The sequence below is a fragment of the Procambarus clarkii genome, chromosome 40, assembly GCF_040958095.1.
Source record: "Procambarus clarkii isolate CNS0578487 chromosome 40, FALCON_Pclarkii_2.0, whole genome shotgun sequence".
In the NCBI taxonomy this organism is placed as follows: domain Eukaryota; kingdom Metazoa; phylum Arthropoda; class Malacostraca; order Decapoda; family Cambaridae; genus Procambarus; species Procambarus clarkii.
Window position 1 is genome coordinate 23,179,090 of NC_091189.1, and position 6,076 is coordinate 23,185,165.

The window sequence follows — 6,076 nt, forward strand, 5'->3', positions numbered from 1 at the left end:
TAGTGAACATAACCGAGCAAATATAGCGGCGGCCAGGAACATGACAGGATGGATTATGAGAACGTTCAAATCCAGAGACCTCACAACAATGTTAATACTATTTATATCACTGGTGCTGTCCCGTCTTGAGTATTGCTCGGTACTCACTTCCCCTTTCAGAGTAAGAGAGATCTCTGTATTAGAGGGCATACAGAGAACATATACGGCACACATAGACACGATAAAACCTCTAAACTATTGGGACCGTCTCAAAGCTCTCAAAATGTACTCTCTGGAAAGGAGACGAGAAAGGTGTCAAATAATATATACATGGAAGATGCTGGAGGGCCAGGTCCCAAATTTGTACAGTAGAATAACAACATACTGGAGCGAAAGGTATGGAAGGAAATGCAGAACAGAACCAGTGAGGAGTAGAGGTGCCATAGGCACAGTCAGAGAACACTGTCTGAACATGAGAGGTCCACAGCTGTTCAACACCCACCCAGCAAGTATTAGATATATTACTGGAACAAAGGTGGATGTATTCAAGAAACATTTGGATAAGTTCTTGCAAATGCCGGACCAACCAGGCTGTAGTGGATATGTGGGCCTGCGGGCCGCTCCAAGTAACAGCCTGTTGGACCAAGTTATCACAAGTAGAGCCTGGTCTCAACTCCCGAGGCCCTCTCCAGGTATATTCCAGGTAAGTATACGTTGTCTACGTATGTGTTCTTTAGTTACCCCTCTACTGGTCCCCGCCTCTTCTCCACTTTAGTTTCCCATCTTCTCTGTAGTTCCCGTCTCTTTAATACCCCCTCTCTCCCTCTCGTTGCCCACACCCCCCCCCCCCTCTTCTTTTTATTGATGGAGGAAGAAAGGGTAAGGATGGTTGGAGTGTAGTGAGTAGGAAGGGAAAGGAGGGAGGGGGCGTATTGAGGGAGTGATGGTATTTAGGGAGGTAGGAAAGGTTGGGAGGGAGGGTAGTGAGGGAAGGAGGTAGGGAGGGTGCTGGAGGACACCATTTGTTCCTGGGACACACAAACAGTGGCTCTTGTTCCCACTCTGAAGGCTTCCCTGTGTGCTCTCCCACACCCTCTCCCTCCCTACCCTTTCCCTCCCCATCCTCTCCCTCCCCATCCTCACCCTCTCCCTCCCCATCCTTTCCCTCCTCATCCTCACACTATCCCCGCCTGTCCGACGCCTATTCACTATTTGAATCCCCTCTCTCTCTCTCCCTGAGAAAACTGAGGAGATTCCGAAGCCTCATTACAAACATGCAGATCCACCTATATAAGGCTCTAGTTCGGCCACATCTAGAGTATCCCCCAGTACCACTACACACCATAAAGAAAACTAACATGCAGAAACTGCAAGCAGTGCAAAATAAGGCGCTAAGGAGAGCAGCAAAACACCGTCCACCATATGATCAGACAATCCAGGAGCTCCACGAACACCTGAACATACAGCCACTAAACATCAGACTGCAGCACCAAGCCATCAGGGTGTGGAACACCATCGAAATGTTAGAGGACCCCAATGTTAGACAGATTATTCCAAGATGTGACGCCCCGCTCCCACAGCTGGTGGCCCAAGATGAGACGCCCCGCTCCCACAGCTGGTGGCTCAAGATGAGACGCCCCGCTCCCACAGCTGGTGGCCCAAGATGAGACGCCCCGCTCCCACAGCTGGTGGCCCAAGATGAGACGCCCCGCTCCCACAGCTGGTGGCCCAAGATGAGACGCCCCGCTCCCACAGCTGGTGGCCCAAGATGAGACGCCCCGCTCCCACAGCTGGTGGCCCAAGATGAGACGCCCCGCTCCCACAGCTGGTGGCCCAAGATGAGACGCCCCGCTCCCTCAGCTGGTGGCCCAAGATGAGACACCCCGCTCCCACAGCTGGTGGCCCAAGATGAGACGCCCCGCTCCCACAGCTGGTGGCCCAAGATGAGACGCCCCGCTCCCACAGCTGGTGGCTCAAGATGAGACGCCCCGCTCCCTCAGCTGGTGGCCCAAGATGAGACGCCCCGCTCCCACAGCTGGTGGCCCAAGATGAGACGCCCCGCTCCCACAGCTGGTGGCCCAAGATGAGACGCCCCGCTCCCACAGCTGTTGGCCCAAGATGAGACGCCCCTCTCCCACAGCTGGTGGCCCAAGATGAGACGCCCCGCTCCCACAGCTGGTGGCCCAAGATGAGACGCCCCGCTCCCACAGCTGTTGGCCCAAGATGAGACGCCCCGCTCCCACAGCTGGTGGCCCAAGATGAGACGCCCCGCTCCCACAGCTGGTGGCCCAAGATGAGACGCCCCGCTCCCACAGCTGGTGGCCCAAGATGAGACGCCCCGCTCCCACAGCTGTTGGCCCAAGATGAGACGCCCCTCTCCCACAGCTGGTGGCCCAAGATGAGACGCCCCGCTCCCACAGCTGGTGGCCCAAGATGAGACGCCCCGCTCCCACAGCTGGTGGCCCAAGATGAGACGCCCCGCTCCCACAGCTGGTGGCCCAAGATGAGACGCCCCGCTCCCACAGCTGTTGGCCCAAGATGAGACGCCCCTCTCCCACAGCTGGTGGCCCAAGATGAGACGCCCCGCTCCCACAGCTGGTGGCCCAAGATGAGACGCCCCGCTCCCACAGCTGGTGGCCCAAGATGAGACGCCCCGCTCCCACAGCTGGTGGCCCAAGATGAGACGCCCCGCTCCCACAGCTGGTGGCCCAAGATGAGACGCCCCGCTCCCACAGCTGGTGGCCCAAGATGAGACGCCCCGCTCCCACAGCTGGTGGCCCAAGATGAGACGCCCCGCTCCCACAGCTGGTGGCCCAAGATGAGACGCCCCGCTCCCACAGCTGGTGGACCAAGATGAGACGCCCCGCTCCCACAGCTGGTGGACCAAGATGAGACGCCCCGCTCCCACAGCTGGTGGCCCAAGATGAGACGCCCCGCTCCCACAGCTGGTGGCCCAAGATGAGACGCCCCGCTCCCACAGCTGGTGGCCCAAGATGAGACGCCCCGCTCCCACAGCTGGTGGCCCAAGAGCCTCGATCTACCAGATGAAAACCCCGCCCCACAGTACATAATTACCAGATAAAATACTGACTAGAAATCCTTCGCCCAATAAATGATTCCTCCCCAACATTTAAATAACGCGCCCCCCCTAAAGAAAGGGGGGGCGCGTTTTATATATATTTATATATATATATATATATATATATATATATATATATATATATATATATATATATATATATATATATATATATATATATATATATATATATATATATTGGGGAGCGCCACTCATCCTGTGAGTGAACAAACCGCCATAGCAGCATGTACTACACTCCCCAATAGGAACCTTACCTTGTGGTTACCTTGCGATAATTTCGGGATTTAGTGTCCTCGCGGCCCGGTCCTCGACCAGGCCTCTTGGATGCTGAACTGATCAACCAGGCTGTTGGACGCGACTGCTCGTAGACTGACGTATGAATCACAGTCTGGTTGATCAGGTATCCTTTGGAGGTGTTTATCCAGTTCTCTCTTGAACACTGTGAGGGGTCGGCCAGTTATGCCCCTTATGTGTAGTGGAAGCGTGTTGAACAGTCTCGGGCCTCTGATGTTGATAGTTCTCTCTCAGAGTACCTGTTGCACCTCTGCTCTTCAACGGGGGTATTCTGCACATCCTGCCATGCCTCCTGGTCTCATGTGGTGTTATTTCTGTGTGCAGGTTTGGGACCAGCCCCTCTACTATTGTCCACGTGTAAATTATTGTGTATCTCTCCCGCCTGCACTCAAGCGAATACAGATTTAGGCTCTTTAGTCGGTCCCAATAGTTTAGATGTTTTACTGAGTGGATTCTAGCAGTAAAGGATCTCTGCACGCTCTCCAGGTCAGCAATTTCTCCAGCTTTGAAAGGGGCTGTCATTGGGTAAGAAAACCCGCTGGGTTGTTCATCCTGTCACTTGTACCCAGACACAGCTGGGACTTGCTTAACTGTCTCAAGTGAACAGCTCATCAAACAAGAAGATTAACATTTGTCAACCCCTAAAATTTACGTTTTCTTGCGAGTGCAGAATGTGAGAATCTGTTAAGAGCAGTATCTGTATTAGATAAATAATGTTTTCCTACCTTGAGGTTACCTTGAGGTGCTTCCGGGGCTTAGCGTCCCCGCGGCCCGGTCGTCGACCAGGCCTCCTGGTTGCTGGACTGATCAACCAGGCTGTTGGACGCGGCTGCTCGCAGCCTGACGTATGAGTCACAGCCTGGTTGATCAGGTAACTCAAACAATGTACAGTAATATAAGAGATGTTCATAAATTAATCCCATATTATAATGTATTATAATATGGCGTTAATTTATAAGACTTACTATGGAGCGAATAATTCGTAGACATCGTAATGTATAGGGGAACTTTCACTTTAAAAACGTTATTGATAAATGTATAAGTTTTACGTGTATACAAACTCAGAAGTCATAAAATATTTGCTCAACAGTTCTTTAACTCCCGAGTTGCCTGTTTACCACCAGGTGAACAGAGGCATCTGGGGTAAGGAAGTGTTGCCCAAACGCTTCTGTCCTCCGGCGGGGATTGAACCCTGGACCCCTCTGATGTGACCAGACCTCTGGCTGGGATTTTACACACATTTTTAAAAATGAATACAAATTTGAAATAGTAGTGTGAAAAGGCTAAGACTGAAGAAAAGGTGGATGAGAGAGGACGAGATAACGAAGGTGAGGGGCATACCTGGAGCATACCTTGATGGGGTCTCCAGAGTTCTACTCCCCGAGCCCGGCCTGAGGCCAGGCTCCACTTGTGATAACTTGGTCCAACAGGCTGTTGCTCGGATCGCAACTTGCAAGTAATTACCAGGAGAAACTGCTAAGCCAGTGTGACAAGGGAGGGATGAGAGACAGACTAACACCTGGGATATGAGGTCGGAATGAAGGTGGCCAACCACTGTAGACGGTCGGGGATCGAACACGGACCCTACAAGACGCGAGGCCGTGGCTGTAGCAGGGAGTGCAGGTGGTGGTGAGGGCTGGCAGGGAAAGGTGGGGTATGTGGAGTGGGTACTATGAGTCATGGGGAGGAATGGGGTAAGTGTTACCCCTTGTTGCTCAAGGAATAGGTCAGCCTTGGCTTGGCCTTGAGCACCACTTGAGGTGGGAGGGTGTTGAGGGAGAGTGTGTGTAACGGTGATATGCATCAAGCTGCCACTATAGTCTGGTGATCCTGCCTTCTCCTACACCACGCTCCACTAGGGAAGAACCTCACTAACCTCCTCTCCTGAGGTTATTATGGGGGGGGGACCACTCTCCCCACTCCCCTCCCCTCCTGAGGTTATTAGGGGGGGGGGGGCTCATCGCGACCTATTTAGCAGCAAATAGGTACCTGGGAGTTAGTCAGCTGTCACGGGCTGCTTCCTGGGGGTGGAAGCTGGGTCGAGGACCGGGCCGCGGGGACACTAAAGCCCCGAAATCATCTCAACCGAATTAAAGCACCGTAATAATGACGTATTAGACAAAATTAAAGCGCCGTAATACTGACGTTTTCTATGCATCGGCCTTGTTAGGTTAGGTTAGGTGGGTTGCTTGGGTTCGTACGTTTGTGGTTAGGGGAAAACAGTTCCATTTTTTACGGAGTGTCAGATTGAAAGGGCTCTTCTCCTAACATGGAAAATGGTTAACATTTCAGTAAATGTATATATTGACACGCGTATGTTAATTTAATAAATGATGTATACACATTGTTATCTTTAATGTATATTAAGTTAGCTTACGTTTTTACCCGTTTAATTTTAAATAATTGATTATATCATGTGAATTTTGAATTGGTCGGTATATAACGGTTACTAACGGTTACTAACGGTTACTAACGGTTACTAACGGTTACTAGTGGTTACTAACGGTTACTGACGGTTACTAGTGGTTACTAACGGTTACTAACGGTTACTAGTGGTTACTAACGGTTACTAATGGTTACTGACGATTACTAGTGGTTACTAACGGTTACTAATGGTTACTGACGGTTACTGACGGTTACTGACGGTTACTAGTGGTTACTAACGGTTACCAACGGTTACTAACGGTTACTAACGGTTACCAA